Source organism: Bos taurus, chromosome 1, assembly GCF_002263795.3.
Source record: "Bos taurus isolate L1 Dominette 01449 registration number 42190680 breed Hereford chromosome 1, ARS-UCD2.0, whole genome shotgun sequence".
NCBI classification, from domain to species: Eukaryota; Metazoa; Chordata; class Mammalia; order Artiodactyla; family Bovidae; genus Bos; species Bos taurus.
The window spans coordinates 5,560,278-5,578,150 of NC_037328.1; the positions used below are offsets into that span (position 1 = coordinate 5,560,278).

At 38.1% G+C, this 17,873-nt stretch overlaps 1 pseudogene; it reads right to left on the reverse strand.

Annotated features, from left to right (window-relative positions):
- Positions 1-276: 276 nt before the first annotated feature.
- LOC785189 (keratin-associated protein 13-1-like) lies at positions 277-1,137 on the reverse strand (annotated as a pseudogene).
- Between the last annotated feature and the right edge of the window lie 16,736 nt (positions 1,138-17,873).

Consider the following 17,873-nt stretch of genomic DNA (forward strand, 5'->3'; position numbering starts at 1 on the left):
GGCATATTCTTTTACCACTGAGCCACAGGGTAACCTCAAAGCTCACAATGAATTCGTTCAAATCTATCAATATTGGGTTTCCAAAGTTGGCCTTCAAAGGTATAGTAAATTTGAACCTAAATATCCCTCCACAAAAAAAGCAAAAGGAAAAAAAAAACAAAATTTAACCAGTTAAAACTAACAATAAAATTAACAGCATATTTAGAAGGCGGATTGAAAGACTTTATTACATTTATGTAATTGTAAGCCTACATTTATGTAAATGTAAGCCTATTACATTAGGCTTTTATGTATTTTGTGAATACATGAACAAGGATTCCATTAATTAACATTAATTCATTTGTTTCTTAACATAAATTTCATTAATTGATATAGTAATATATTGCATTCATTTTACTAACTCCATTAATGCATTCAGTAAATCAATCAATAAAATTGATCATTAAGTATTCATAGCAGACAATTTTTGGTCAGTATTTTATGACTGGAAAAAATGTGATGAGCCGTTAATCTTCCTGAAGATCATGAAGATGATAGAAGCTCTGTTCAGAGATTGGACACATTGCTGAAAACATCTGAACTCTTCACAAGCTGATCACTAGAAGCCAGATCCACAGGTTGGCCTGTAACAGGAATAGTGGCAACTCCTGGAGGCAAAGAAGGTTGGCCGGCAGAATCCAGATCCACTGCTCAGGGAAGGGAAGCCACAGATTCCATAACCCAGCCGTCTGAAGCCACGGGATCCACAGCCCACTGAGTAGCAGCTTCTGGATCCAGAGCTCAGGGAGCTGCAGCTGCTGGACCTGAAGCCCAGAGACCCAGGGAAAGTCGTCTGGCAGGGACTGGAGAACGTGGAGGTCCTCAGGTGGTAGCAGGACGTCTGGCAGGGACTGGACACCACAGTCTGGGTCCTGATTGGCTCACAGCAGGTCTCCTGACTGTAGAGAGAGGAGCCCAGCTGGCAGGAGCTGGGAGAGCAGAGGTCAGTCCTGTAGACCTAGGGAGGGAGGAGCCACAGGAGGAGCCTGAGTAGCCCAGGTGGTCTTGGAGGGAGCGGGAGAAGAAGTTTCCAGAGCAGCAGTTGTAGGACATCTTCACAGGTGATGTGAGTTCAGGTGAGTGACAAGGAGAAGATTTTGAGGATTAATGTCACCTCCCAGACTGGGGTGTTTTTATACTCTCAGCTATGGGTGTGGCATTCTACACAGTCACCTTTCTCAGGCTTGTAATCTTTCATCTCCAAATGTGTAATTCAATAATATTTTCTGTAATTGCTGATGAAAATTTCCTTTAATCTCATATTCATGGGTGAATTCAGCATGTTGTTAAAGGACTAAGCTGATGACGTTTTCCTAAGTCAGAAATTCTATGACTACCTGCCTTTAATGTCGTCACTACCAGGAAATCCCCTACTCTTCTCAGTGGTTTGAGATTCTTTGTGCATTTGACTGTATATCAGCTGGGGATGCTTAGCTCTAAGGACAGGGATTAAGATGAAGTAAATATTAATAGTCTTTCTTTGTCAGTGGTATAAAGACACTCTATTTGCCATCAATAAGCTTCTTTCTCTAAATTTATTTCATTGCATAAAATTATTTTTATGTACATTTGGTTCTCAAATTCTTTGGAAAGGGAAAATTTAAAAGTTCAATAGCATTACAGTTTGTGGGTTGTCCCTCTTGTCTTCTGTATTTACAATTTTCTAGAGATCTTTCTCTTCTAGAACAACTCCAATCAAGCAATACTTTATGAACATTTTTACTTTCAGGTTCTTTCATACAGTTTTCTTTTTCACTGTAAAACATACTTTTTATTGATTCTATTTCTTTAAGATTATTTTTCTACTGTAAAATAACCAAATAGGTTCTTTTTACAGTTTTCCGTATCAGGTAAACCCAAAATGAACAAATTAAAAAGATAATAATCGCAAAAGGAAATTTGGAATTGCATGCAGGAGCATTAAAGAAGACTAAATAAGAGTGAATTATGTGTAAATACACATTGTCCACAATTCTAACAAAATTCTTAATCTATAAGTGGGAGTACACAGTAATAAATTTAAGAATGATCATTAAAATCTAAGATACTGCTTAAAATTAAAAGTTTGGAAAAATAACAAAAGAATAAAATTATGGCATTAAACCATTTTATTATGCCCCAAAAGCATGAAAGGCAACATAAAGAAATTTAAAGATGGACCAAATAACAACAAAAGAGTAAATACATAGGTAGAAATCTGACTGCATATATAATTAAATATCATGTGACAAAATAGTCCATATATAAAACTGAACTGAAAATGAAATTTGTTTTCTACATAAATTAGATTTTCTTAACTATAAGGAGACAAAAAAGGGAAAAGTAAAAGATATATCCAGGAAAACAAACAAACAAACAAAAACAATACTAAGGCTACTTTATTATAGTCTCAAAGTTTGCTATATGACATTTTATTTTCCTTAATATATTAAGCAAGATATTTCTTGATAGTCATCCTGTCAGATTTCCAGGATGATACACATTATTAGTCATTCAAATGTTACACTAAAGGCACACCATCCATTAGAGCAGCCTCTAGTCATATATTTCAAGCTCAGATTTCAGTTCCTCAGTTATATTCACCACATTTCAAGTGCACAACAGATAATATGTGACTAATGGATATCTAATATTGGAAATTGCTAGTAAAAAATATTTCAGCATCAAGAAAAGTTCTATGGGATAGTACTACCTTAGGGACCATGGGCAATTGTTGATTTGCTAATTAATACTTTTACTGTTTTTTGTACAATACAATTGTGGGAAACCCATTTATCCTTATCCCAATTCATGTGTTATGATTTCACTATTTCATTTTGTGTATGCTTACTCATATTCTACTCATATTGTATGTATTTCCCTATGTTGCTATAAGCAATATTTGATTACGTATTTGTTGTTTTTGTTTAGTTGCTCAGTCAAGTCTCACTCTTGAGAGTCCATGGATTGGGATTTCCCAGGCAAGAATACTGGAGTAGGTTGCTGTTTCCTCCTCCAGGGGATCTTCCCAACACAGGGACTGAACTTGGGTCTCCTGCACTGCAGATAGATCCTTTACCGCTGAGCCACCGGGGAATATTTTTGGTTTACTCTTCATTCCTTCTCATATCTTTTTGCCATATGCTAGGGCTTCCCTGGTGGCTTAGTGGAAAAGAATTCTCCTGCCAATGCAGGAGATGCTGTTTTGATCCCTAAGTGGGCAAGATTCCTCTGGAGAAGGAAATGGCAACCCACTCCAGTATTCTTGCCTGGGAAATCCCATGGATAGAGGAGCCTGGTGGTCTACAGTTCATCAGGTCACAGACTGGGACACAACTGAGCCACTGAACACACAGGATTATTTTGGTTTTGACTTTGTATAGCTATTAATTATATATTTTATAGCTGGAAGGCTAGTGATAAGTTGTCTAAACTTTTAGTTTTCTGAAAATGTCTATTCCATTTTGAAACAGATGCTAGTCAAGTATTCTAGTTTCAAAGTTTTCATAAACAAACCCACATAAATGTGTTTACTGCACAAGCGCAGGTCTCCACAGGTTTTTTAAATTAAATTTCAAATTAGTTGTCAATATTTAGAAATCAAGAGAATCACATGGAATGTGGATTTATGACTTTCAAAATTTCTGAAGATCTGGTTATACTTGGCTCCCTTTCTTGCCATTGGCTGGAGCTGAACACAAGCTGCTCCATTTATATGGAGTATGTGTCCACTAGTTCCCCAAATCTCTGAACACTCAGCTAATTTCAGTTACCATTAATCATAGAGCCAGCACAGCTTTTATCCTGTTAATACTATTATAAATAGGAGAATGAGGGATGACTCAGAGACTAAAAGAATTATACAAATAAACTCAAAACAGAAGCAGACTCAAGGCCTTAGAAAACAATTGTGGGCAGTGGGGGGTGGAGGATGGAGTAGGAAATGGCAACCCACTCCAATATTCTTGCCTGGAAAATTCCACAGACAGAGGAGCTTGGCGGGCTACGGTCCATGGAGTCACAGAGTCGGACATGACTGAGCTACTGAGTATGAGCATTGGTTGTGGGGAGGGTGGAGGGTGGAAAGGTGGGAGAGAGTGGTAGATTAGGAATTTGGGATTGATATGTACACACAGCTGTATGTAACACAGATAACCAACAAAGAGCCGCTTTATAGCACAAGACACTCTAGTCAACAATCTGTAATAATCTAAATGGGAAAAGAATTTGAAAAATAATAAATACATGTATAGTATAACTGAATCACTTTGCTGTATGCCTGAAACTAACACATTATAAATCAACTGTACTCTATTATAAAATGAAAATGAAAAAAGACAATTCGTGAAAACAAACTCTCTTGTGTGCTAGAAGGATATTCTTCTGTGTTTTATAGGAAAATATCGTGTATCTGTGCTCTTGGGCTGGAATATAAAACATCAGTCATGGAACAGATCACAAGTCAATTAGACTACCTCACTTATGTTTGTGATCCTTTGACTTTATACATCAGCAGGATTTTATATACTGGGGAAAGACTTAAATCTTAATGCTGAATACACAACGAACCAACCTGAAACTAAATAATTTTTTAAAATCTCGAGTGATTGAACTCTTTTCCCGGCCACTCCACTTGTGACTGTGATGCACCAACATTGTTAAATTAAAGGTTTAACATCTAGCCAGCTGCCCGTAGGAGATGCTTATTGCTGGGTGAAATCACGCCACATGCCTGACAAGTGTAACCACTTTTGTACAAGAATTGCATTTCCAAGAACGTCAAGCAAAATATTAAAAAGAGAAAAAAGGAAATCTATTTTCTGTTTATAACATCATAATTCTATTGTAATGGACAGTTCCTGCTAATAATACGCTGTATCCCTTCTTGCTACTGCAGAAATATAATAGCTGTTACATACGCTGTTGTTTAGGAATGCTGAAGATGGATTTAGTAGCACGACTATCCTTCCTGCAGAATGCAGCATCTTAGGGATTAAACAAAAACTGCATGTCACTTCTCATTGACTTGGCACAGATGGCCTCATGGTGACTAGTAATGACTCATTACAAATACAGGAGAAAGCAGCAGTTTTGACAGACAGCTACATTTGGGAGGCAGAATAAAAAGGAGGTTTTAGTTAAAAATCAGATGATTGGCATATTGAGTATATGAGTGAAACTGAAATGGTCCATGGCATATAGTAAGTACTCCATAAATACATGTCGACTAACTGAAAAGAGAATTCAGATGGCAGATATCTTAAATGAAATAAAGCATAAAAAGATTGTACAATTACTAGCTACTTTTTGTTTTTTCTTTGATTGAGTAGCCAAGTGAAGGTTGACAATACCTATAGCAGATATGGAAGCTTTTCAACTCAGAATTTATGGGTATTATAAGACCTAGGGGCTTGGATTTATCCAGTTGGTGCCAAGTCTTTGGCTTGGAAAGTAGTGAGACAGCAAAAAGAGAAAATGCTGGAAGATGTGTGGTTGAGTAAGTTTCCTCTCCTACCACTTTGAGGACATTGGACTCTTCCTGATCAGAGGCATCACCATCTCCTGCCTCATTTCTTTCTTCCCAAAGTCTTTACTGATTGAAGGCATGACAAGTGGCATACAGAAGGCAGCTCCATATTTACTGTCTTTATTCATCTAACCTCTGGAAGGAAACATAGGATTGAATTAGCTTTCTGTTCATGAACCCTCTTCATCTGCAGAGATGGGTTAGGCAGGTTAGGGAGAATATGGGTAGAGAATACACAGAGAAGAGATGAGAAAAAAGGATACTGAAGAGTAAGAGTTTACTCCAAGGTGTTTCTGGATTTTCAAGGTTTAGAAGTAGAGGATTACTTGAGATTTTTTGTTTCCTAGACAGTTCACCCTTCTAACTAGACAGATCCCTAGACAAGAATGCAGCCCTATTTTCTCTGGAGTGGACTGGTCTTTCAGTGACAGGTTGGTTCAGTATAGCAGTGGACATAGCAGAGACCAAAATAGAGGTTCAATCCCTGGGTTGGGAAGATTCCCTGGAGTAGGAAATGGCAACCGGCTCCAGTATTCTTGCCTGGAAAATTCCATGGACAGAGGAGCCCAGAGGGCTACAGTCCATGGAGTTACAAAGAGTTGGACATGACTGAGCACCCTCATGGTACCCCAATGTCTGTTGGAGGCAACTGGAGAGAGCTCTGACTACAGAGAAATCTCTAATTTAGTGTCTTTCTTTTTGTTTTCTTGCTCAATATGCAGTGTAAACTGCTTAATTCAGTTTACTCATTTTCCCATTTCAGTGCTCAAATTCTATGATGCAAAAATTTTGTTCTGGCAACATTGCTGGTGCCCAGAGAGTTCTGTCCTAGACAAAGTAGACTGAGGTTTTGATAAAAGTAGTTAAAGGGCTGGACGGCATAGTTCAGGCTTCCCTGGTGGCTCAGATGGTAAAGAATTTGCCTCCAGTGTGGAAGACCTGGGTTCGATTCCTAGGTTGGAAAGATGCCCTGAAGGAGAGCATAGCAACCCTCTCCAGTATTCTTGCCTGGAGAAACCCTTGGACAGAGGAGCCTGGCAGGGTATATTCTATGGGGTTGCAAAGAGTTGGACATGACTGAGCAACTAAGCATAGCACAAAGCATAGTTTAGCCTGTTTATTCCTAGAATTAAGCACAGGTTCCTCCATCCTTTCTTGGTATCTTTTTTTATACTGACTTCTAAACTTATCCTAATACCAAGATTTGAGTATTTCAAAAAACATGAAATTTAAATAAAACAAACAAACATATAAGGTATTATGGAAATACAGTATGCTTGGTCACTCCGAATATTTCTTTTTTTAAATTATTGGAATATAGTTAATTTACAATGTTGTGTTAGTTTCAGGTGTATAGCAAAGTTACATGTATATTTTTTTTCAGATTCTTTTCCATTATAGGTTATTACAAGACACTGAATATACTTACCTGTTCTGTAGAGTAGGCCCTTGTTGTTTATTTGTTTTATATATAGTAGTGTGTCAGTTAATACCAAATTCCCAATCTATCCCTCCAAAAGGGGCTTTGATAGCCATAAATTTAGTATGTTTTGTAAATAAGTTATTTGTATTATTTCTTAGATTCCACATATAAGTGATATCATGTAATATTTGTCTTTCTCCAACCTACTTCACTTAGTGTAATAATCTCTAGGTCTACTCATCTTGCTGCAAATGGCATCATTTCATTATTTTTATGGCTGAGTTATATCCCATCTACTTCTGCTTCATTGACTATGCTAAAACCTTTGACTATGTGGATCAAAACAAACTGTGGCAAGTTCTTAAGGAGATGGAAATAGCAGACTACCATATCTGTCTCCAGAGAAATCTGTATGCAAGTCAAGAAGCACAGAACCAAACATGGCACAACCGGCTGGTTCACAATTAGGAAAGAAGTACATAAACACTTATGCGTTTAACTACTTATTTAGCTCCCTACTTATTTAACTTCTATGTGGAGTATATCATGCAACATGATGGACTGGATGATTCACAAGCTGGAATCAAGATTGCCAGGAGAAATATCAACAGCCTCAGATAAGCAGATGATAACACTGTGAAGAATAATCACTGTGCAGAAAGTGAAAAAGAACTAAAGAGCCTCTTGATGAGGGTAAAAGAGGAGAGAGTGAAAAAACTTGGCTTAAATCTCAACATTCAAAAAATGAAGATCATGACTTCTGGTCCCATGACTTCATGGCAAATAGAAGGGGGAAAAGTGGAAACAGTGACAGACTTTATTTTCTTGGGCTCCAAAATCACTTCAGACCATGACTGCAGCCATGAAATTAAAAGAAACTTGCTCCTTGGAAGGAAAGCTATGACAAACCTAGACAGCGTGTTAAAAAACAGAGAAAGCAGTGCCAACAAGTATCCATATAATCAAATATCTGGTTTTTCCAGTGGTCATGTATGGATGTGAGAGGTGGACCATAAAGAAGGCTGAGTGCTGAAGAAGTGATGCTTTTGAACTGTGGTGCTGAAGGAGACTTCTTTAGAGTCCCTTGGACAGCAAGGAGATTAAACGATTCAATTATAAAGGAAATCAATCCTGAATATTCACCGCAATTGCAATCCCATGTAGAAAGCACTATTTTAAACCTTTACAGTACTAATCAGTGGTTCAAAACCCAGTATAAATGACTTCTTAGTAAGTTAGTGTTTCACTCACAGGCTGTTTTGCTTCTTTTATTCTTTTTCTCTTATTTCCCCCTTTTTTTTCTCATCACCATCCATCTCTTACTTTCTCCTTCTTTTCATTCTCTTTTTTCCCCTTACTTGTTTTTCATTTGCTATTCATCTTGGTTTAGCTTTCTAAATTGGTAATACTCTCAGCAAGGATATCAAATCATTTCCGAAAATCAATCCTGAATATTCAACCTAAAGGAAATCAACCCTGAACATTCAACCTAAAGGAAATCAACCCTGAACATTCAACCTAAAGGAAATCAACCCTGAATATTCAACTCTGACGCTGAAGCTCCAATACTGTGGCCACCTGATGTGAAGGGCTGACTCATTGGAAAAGACCCTGGTGCTGGAAAACATTGAGGGCAAGAAGAGATGAGGACAAGAGAGGATGATATGGCTGTTTGACATCACTGACTCAATGGAATTTGAGCAAACTCCAGGAGATAGTGGAGAACAGGGAAATCTGTTGTGCTGTAGTCCATGGAGTCACAGAGTCAGACACAACTTGGTGACTGAACAACAGCAACAACAAATACTCTCATGGAAATCTATTAATTTCATTGGTTGAATAGAACCATGTTATGTGTTTATTTTCAGGAGTAGTTAAGCATGTCTACTCATTTCTTTTAAAAAGCTTGATGTTTAATTAGCTTTATTGCTATTTTATTTAATTTTAGAATAGAAATAATTAATGAAGAATTTCCAGCACTCATTTTAAATGCTGAAATCTCAGTGTAATAACACCTTTTTAATAGAGTATTTCCAAAGGCAGGCAATTTCAAGATAACTTACAACCGTGGCCCTGAAAACCTGAGTTCATAACTGTGCATATCTGTTTTTCAAAACATTGGTCTGCTTCTTACAGAATGCTTTAGGAAGCTTCAGGTCTGAACATCATGATTTTTTCCATTTCAATCACTTTTTAAAATTGAAGTATAGTTAATTTACAAAGGTGTGTTACTTTCAGGTGTACAGTAAAGTCATTAAGTTATACACACACACACACACACACACACACACACACACACATGGGTTTCCTTTGTGCTCAACTGGTAAAGAATCTGCTTGCAATGCAGGAGACCTGGGTTTGACCCCTGGGTTGGGAAGATCGCCTGAAGAAGGGAAAGGCTACCATTGCAGTATTCTGGCCTAGAGAATTCCATGGACTGTATAGTCCATGGGGTGGCAAAGAGTCGGACATGACCGAGAGACTTTCACTTTCATATATATTCTGTTTCAGATTTAGTATCTTGATACTAAATACAGTTCCCCATGCTACTCAGCAGGTATTTTTGTTCATCTATTTTATATTCAATAGCATGTATATATTGGGCTTCCCAGGTGGCTCTAGTGGTAAAGAACCCACCTGCCTATGCAGGAGACATAAGAGGTGCAGGTTTGATTCCTGTGTTTGGAAGTTCCCCTGGAGGAAGACATAGCAATCCATTCCAATATTTTTGCTTGGAGAAACCCGTAGACAGAGGGTTCAGTAACCTGATGGGTTACTGTCCATAGAGTTGCAAAGAGTCAGATGTGACTGAAGCAATTTAGCATGTACGCATGTATATGTTAAGTCCAAACTTCCAATTTATCCCTCTTCCTCTTTCCCCTTTGGCAGCCATAAGTTTATTTTCCATGTGTGTGTGTGTGTCTATTTGTATTTTGTAAATAAGCTCATTTGTATTATCTTTTTTTAGATTTAACATATAAATTATATGATATTTGTCTTTCTCTTTCTGATATACTCCATTTAGTATGATAATCTATAGGCCTATTCATGACCCTGCAAATGGCATTGTTTCAATTCTTTTTTATGGACGAGTAATATTCCATTGTATATATAAGCTACATCATCTTCTTTATCCATTCACCTGTCAGGGGACATTTAAACTATTTTTATGTCTTGGCCACTGTAAATAGTGCTGCTATGCTGCTATGAACATTGGGGTGCATGTATTTTTTCAAATAAGAGTTTTCTCCAGATATATGTCCAGGAATGGGATCACTGGATCATAAGGGAATTCTATTTTTAGTATTTCAGGAACCTCCATGCTGTTCTCCAGGTTGGCTGGACAAATTAACATTCCCACCAACAATGTAGAAAGGTTCCTTTTTCTCCACACTCCCTCCAGTATTTATCTGTAGACTCTCTGATGTTAGGCATTCTGATGTGATACCTCATTATAGTTTTGACCTGCATTTCTCTAATAATTAATGATATTGAGCATTCTTTCACGTGACTGTTGGCCATCTGTGTGTCTTTTATGGAGATATGTCTACTTAGGTCTTCTGCCCATATTTTGATTGAGCTTTTTTTTATATTAACCTGTTTATATATTTTGGAAATTAATCCCTTGTCATCATGTCTTAATCTATCAGATTAGAAGTATCTAGATGTGAAACATAATGTTTTTTTCACAGTGTCTGTTTCATAATGGATTTTTATTAAAAAGAGAGATATCAGACCTCTTAGTATAGACATTATAATTTTTACTTGCTGAGAATTGAAGATATGTGATTATTGCTTCATAAACTGACATTGTGCTGCTGCCTTGTCCTTAGGAAACAGAAATAAATGACCATAGCATTTTGTCAATACAAGATGGTGGAGAGTGGGCAGTGGTAGGGAGCTTTGCTGTGCTGCATGGTGATTAATGGATTATTGACCATGAAAGTAGCAACTTTCATTCTGTAAATGGGAAATGATCCATGTTTCCTAATAAATGAATAAAACATATTCAGCCATGTCTGTGCAGATTAATTTCATTTTAATTAGATAACTGATTAGTGAGAATCCTAAAGGAAATCAGTCCTAAATATTCAATGCTAAAGCTGAAGCTCCAATATTTTGGCCACCTGATGCGAAGAACTGTCTCATTGGAAAAGACCCTGATTCTGGGAAAGATTGAAGGCAGGAGGAGAAAGGAACAACAGTGGATTAGATGGTTGAATGGCATCACCGACTTGATGGACATGAGTTTGAACAAATTTTGGGAGTTTGTAATGGACAGGGAAGCCTGGTGTGCTGCAGTCCATGGGATTACAAAGAGTAAGACACACTGAGCAACCGAACTGAGCAGAGAGGACTTGACCAGAATGTTTTCGTCATATACTGTACCCAGGAGTAAAGGTCTATGAAGTTCTTTGGGAGAAATTCACTCTAATTTTTCATTAAACCCCAAGTTTAACTATATCTGATCAACTTTGTAAAGTGCCTCTTTTTCTACTTTTAATGACTGCTTGTCTCTTGTTATGGGTTGAATTGTACCCTGTCCCCCCAACATTCATAGTGTGAAGTCATAAATTCTGATACCTCATAATAGGACCTTGTTGGAAGACAGGGTCTTTACAGATGTGAATCAAGTTATAGGGAGAGAATTACTATCAAAGGAGGGGGGTCCCACCTTTCCAGAAACTGAGAGACTACAGTAAACTATCTGTGCCCAGTGTCTGCCCAGCTTCTTCTGTCCACAGGGAACCTTCCAGCTATCCTGTGCCCACCTATGGGCATCTTTCTTTGTTGGTCTATCCAGAAGATGAGACCATAAGCTTGCGACTATAGACTCTGTGGTTTATAGTCTCCGGGCTGTGGATATGGGACCTTTGTCACTTCTAGGGATGGGCAGGGCTTCCTTGACAGTCCGACTGTTTCTCCAGGAGAGGTCAGTTCACCTTATTCCCAATGAGTGTGTGTTCAGTTCAGTCATACAGTCGTGCCCAACTCTTTGCAACCCCATGGAATGCAGCACACCAGGCCTCCCTGTCCATCACCAGCTACCAGACTTTATTCTAACTCATGTCCATTGAGTCGGTGATGCCATCCAACCATCTCATCCTCTGTCGTCTCCTTCTCCTGCCTTCAATCTTTCTCAGCATCAGGGTCTTTTCAAATGAGTCAGCTCTTCAAATCAGGTGGCCAAAATATTGGAGTTTAAGCTTCAACATCAGTCCTTCCAATGACTATACAGCACTGACTTCCTTTAGGATTGACTGGTTGGATCTCCTTGCAGTCCAAGGGACTCTCAAGAGTCTTCTCGAACTGTTCAAAAGCATCAGTTCTTCTGTGCTCAGCCTTCTATACAGTCCAACTCTCGCATCCATACATGACTACTGGAAAAACCATAGCTTTGACTAGATGTTCCTTTGTTAGGAAACTAATGTCTCTGCTTTTTAATATACTGTCTAGGTTGGTCATAACTTTTCTTCCAAGGAGCAAGTGTCTTTTAATTTCATGGCTGTAGTCACCATCTGCAGTGATTTTAGAGCCCCCCAAAAACAAAGTCTATCACTGTTTCCATTGTTTTCCCATCTATTTGCCATGAAGTGATGGGACCAGATGCCATGATCTTGGTTTTCTGAATGTTGAGTTTTAAGCCAGCTTTTAAACTCTCCTCTCTCACTTTCATCAAGAGGCTCCTTAGTTGTTCTTCGCTTTCTGCCATAAGGGTGATGTCATCTGCATATCTAAGGTTTTGATATTTCTCCCAGAAATCTTGATTCCCACTTGTGCTTCATCCAGCCCAGCGTTTCTCATGATGTCCTCTGCATACATACTCTGATGGAAAGGGAGGCTTGGGGTCCATGGGGTCACAAGAAGTCAGACACTACTGAGCGACTGAACTAAACTGAACTGAACTCTGCATATAAGTTAAATAAGCAAGGTGACAATATACAGCCTTGATGTACTCCTTTCCTGATTTGGAACCACTCTGTTATTCCATGTCGAGTTCTAACTGCTGCTTCCTGACCTGCATACAAATTTCTCAAGAGGCAAGTCAATTTTGAGCATTACTTAACTAGTGTGTGAGATGAGTACAATTGTGCGGTAGTTTAAGCATTTTTTGACATTGTCTTTTTAAGGACTGGAATGAAAACTGACCTTTTCCAATCCAGTGGCCACTGCTGAGTGCGTGTTCAGAGGTCTACAAGTCAGCATGACACATTTTCAAGATCTTGAAGAACTAATTTCTTAAAACTTTATTACTAAGAAAATTTCAGTTCTGCTAGCTCAGGAGCTGCTTATCAATTTCCAAGATATTAGACCTTCAAAATCCACCTTTTATCACTAACCAGAGCTTTTTAATTCACCAATAATCCAAGCTAAGCAACTAGAAATCTGCAAATTAATTTTTATGAAATACTCTCTCTCCTACTCTCCCACCCCACACACACAATTTTCCCTCCTACCTTATCTCCCATTTCTTGCTCTCCCTTTCTCAGAACACAATTTATTTTACCCACTTTCTGAATCATCTCTTTCTAAGATGTAATAAAAGAATAGAAAAATTCCTACCTGCTTTATGGTAATTTGCTTAAATTAGCATAAAAGTGAGGATTAGGCTTCTATTAGATATTTCAGTGGGTTCTGTGTGTCGTTAGTTTTATTTGGCATTAACATACAGTGATCCTGCTTCCTCTTTGAATACCCTGTAGCTACAAGGCCTAGAGTTTCTAGAGAATTCACAAGCCAGGTGCCCCAGATATTGAAATCATTGTTATAGTTGGATTTTAATTGTCTGTCTTTTCTCTCTGTTTTCCTCTCTTGGTCTCTATCCAAACTTGGAGCCCGAAGCAAGATATTTTTTACAAGTCCCCCAAATAATTAGCTTTTCCTCATCCCTGGTGAGGTAAAGCAATGAGGACAACTTAAGGAATATGCTGAGGAAAGATCTTTCTTTTGCACTTGCTGTTCCATTTGATACCTAAGTGTTATCTCAAAGAAGCAGAATCCAAATTCAACCTAAGTCATCCAGAAATATATTTCAGGCTCCTAACAGAGCCAGAATTTGGGAGAATGTGCGGATGTTTGGTACTAATAATTCAGATTTGGGGCTTTCCTGGTGGCTCATAAGGTAAAGAACTTGCCTGCACTGCAGGAGACATGGGTTCCATCCCTGGATTGGGAAGATCTGCTGGAGAAGGGAATGGCTACCAGTAATCTTGCCTGGCTGCTAAGTCGCTTCAGTCGTGTCTGACTCTGTGCGACCCCATAGATGGCAGCCCACCAGGCACCCCCGTCCCTGGGATTCTCCAGGCAAGAACACTGGAGTGGATTGCCATTTCCTTCTCCAATGCATGAAAGTGAAAAGTGAAAGGGAAGACAGTCGTGTCCGACTCTTTGCGACCCCATGGGCTGCAGCCTACCAGGCTCCTCTGTCCATGGGATTTTCCAGGTGAGAGTACTGGAGTGGGTTGCCATTTCCTGCCTGGAGAATGAGTAAATAGAGCCAATGAGTGAGTTCAGACTTTACTCATTGGCTCTATTGTTTATGTATCTATATATCAAAGCTTTCTCAAAGCTTATGAAATACTTATTCAGAGTAAGAAACTCATGAAAGGAAATGAAACAGAGTGAATGAGTAAATTAATGATAAGTGAAAAGAATAGAATTTGGAATAAAATAAACCTGAATTTAAAGCTTAATTCTTTTACTTATAAGATGCAGCCTTATATAATTTGCTAAATTTTGTTTGTATCTGCTTCTATACCTGGAAAATGTGAGTGATAATGGCATATATTTCTTAGGAGAATTAAATTACTTTGTAAATGTAAAATTGCTGGCAAGTGGTTTCTTTTTTTGTTGATTTGTTTGTTTACTACACTTTGAATCTTCTACTTTCTTTCCTTTCCATCTAATCTCTATGGTAATCCATATCCCTTCTTTTTTTTTTAATCTCTTTTTACCCAGAAATACTTTTTGGATTAATTTTTTTGAACATCTTAGTATTTGTTTCTATACATTCTCCTCTGTGAGCTTGCTTCTGATTATTAGTAGTCCTGAACTTATCTCTTTTATAACTTTTGCATGCTCATAATCTATGTCATGTAAATTAGAAATTAAAATAATTTTCAGGTTCAACACAAAAAAACATGTGAAGCTGATGAATATATTTGAACTAAGGAGATCTTGTCAGAAAAGAGCTAGAAAGATTTCATGAGTACCATTATTTGAGGTGGTTCTGAAGTTCAACTCGATGGAGTTTATTTGAATCACAAGAAAAGGAAGATATTCAGGAAAGATTCGAGAATCTGTAAAAGATTAGAGAATCAGATGGAAGATTTTGTTTTTTCTTTTAAGGAATACAGAACATTTTTGGTGTCATCGAAGCCTAGGGTGGCATGAAGTTGTAGCAGATCTTAGGTGGTGGTTTTTCTGGCTTGGTTCAATCATACACAGACTACAGTGTAATTAAAATTTATTTTCAACAGAATGGATAACAGGAACCAAAAATAGACCCTGAGCATTCCCCAAACCTGAAAGTGAAAGTGTTAGTCACTCAGTAGTGTCCGGCTCTTTGCAACCCCATGAACTGTAGGGCACCAGGCTCTTCTGTCAGCGGAATTGTTCAGGCAAGAACACTGGAGTGGGTTGCTGTTTTCCTTCTCCAGAGGATCTTTCTGACCCAGGAGACCGAATGCAGGGTCTCCTGCATTGCAGGTAGATTCTTTACCATCGGAGTCATCAGCAAATTATTCTTATATTTTTGACTATGTCCTTCTAATATTTCTTCACTTTTTAATTTGCCTCAAAACTTTTTTCCTGACCTTCCCCACCTCCCTTATCTATCTTCCTTGTTACTGAGACAGTACACAGTTAAGACTGTAGGCTCAGATAAAACTGTGGTGGTGTATAGTCTCTGTTCATCTGTGTGCTAACTAAGATTCCTTATTCACTAGGCGAATAGCTTAGAACAGTGTCTGACCTGTATAAAATGCTTATTAAGTATTATTCACTTGCGACCCCATGGACTACCTGCTGGAAAGCCATTATTCGCTAGTGTTATTTCATTAAGAGAGAAAATTAAGATTCTGCATTGTGTTAAAAAGTTAATTAGACTATCAAATCTATTTTACCTGCCTTTTAATTTAAGAACCAAAAAATGCTTTCCTGTATATTTCTAGTTTCAAAGAACTCTCCAGGGCTTTCCCACTGCTTATAGGACTTAAGCATAATTATTTCAGTGATGTCATAGTTAAAATGTTAATAATCAAAAGTATGGTGACTGAAAATTCACATCCTACAGGAATCGGCAAATAAAGTTTACAACTTTAAGTGAAAGTGAAGTCGCTCAGTTGTGTCCAACTCTTTGGGACCGCATGGACTGCCTACCAGGTTCCTCCATCCATGGGATTTTCCAGGCAAGAATACTGGAGTGGGTTGCCATTTCCTTCTCCAGGGGGTCTTCCCGACCCAGGGATTAAATCCAGGTCTCCCGCATTGTAGGCAGACGCTTTACCATCTGAGCCACCAGGGAAGTACTAATACATCCTAACAAATGTGTCTTCCTATATGAGAAAGACTTATAGTCTCATGTTTCAAAGTCAGGAGTTTTAAAAACTATTCAAATAAACATTTCTAAGTTATGGGAAATTAATTTGTGATTTTTGGCAAATATACAAGCTTCATTATTATGATGACTTAGAGTATATGTAGATTTAGTTCACATTTCAGTTCAGTTGGGTCACTCAGTCGTGTCCAACTCTTTGAGACGCTATGGACTGCAGCACAGCAGGCTTCCCTGTCCATCACCAACTCCCAGAGCTTGCTCAAACTCATGTCCATTGAGGCAGAGATGCCATTAGCAGTACGTATTCGTGAATATTTTGAAGCATTTTCTTATATGTGTAAACAAGATGGTTGTCTTTCCCAGATGGTGCTTTACCTTTGTAAAACATTTGTATCAAAAATCTAATTTTTTTTTTCAAGTGCAGTTGAAGTTTTAAATCTTGAAACTTTAAATATGACTTGATCCAGATGACTAAAAGATACTGAGACTTCCACAGGTTCCATATTATCAATGTTGCTAAAACAAACAAATACTAAATTAACAAAAAGAATATAGTACAGAGACAATAACTGCATTTTTCTAATGAAAGCATTGTTTGCTAACACTTTGATGCCTGATAACACTTGATTTGCAAGTATTGTTGAATGCCTTAATAACCATCTGTAATGGTTAACCTTAGTGTTTCCACTTGGCTAGGATATGATGTCCAGTTTTTTGCCAAACACCAACCCAGATGTTTCTGTATAATGTATAAATGTATAATGTATAAATCAGTAGGTTTTGAGTAAAGCAGATTACCTTTCATAACATGGGTGAGACTCCGCCAGTGAGTTGGAGGCCTCAAGAGAAAAGACCAAAATTTATTGAAGAAGCAATGATCAAGGTTGCTATGTAGAAACCCGGCCTGAGTTTCCACCCTGCTGTGCTATAGGTGGAGGCTTCCAGCTGCTGTGCTCTGCTTTTGTTTTGCCCACAGTGCTGAATTCAAGCAAAAACAATCAAAAACAACAACAGAACAACATGGAGTTGAATATGAAACTGGATTCCTTTTCTGGCCCCTCAAGAATTTTTTTGCAGATTATATCCATCTTTAAAATTTTTCAAGATGGAGATCTGAAAACTAAGTTTTGGTAACACCTCCACTTGCCTGTACCAGTTAAATGATCCATCCAGCACTAAGGGGTTGATCTTCCCTTCAAATACAAGGTGAAACCTATCACCACCTTCTGCCCTGTTAGTCACACACTGCTCAATGTGGCACCAAGGGGAAGTGAGGTAGAACTGTGGCCATGCATGTCCGTAAAAAGTGATGGTGGTAAGTCAACTGGGGTGTCTGTTCAACTGGA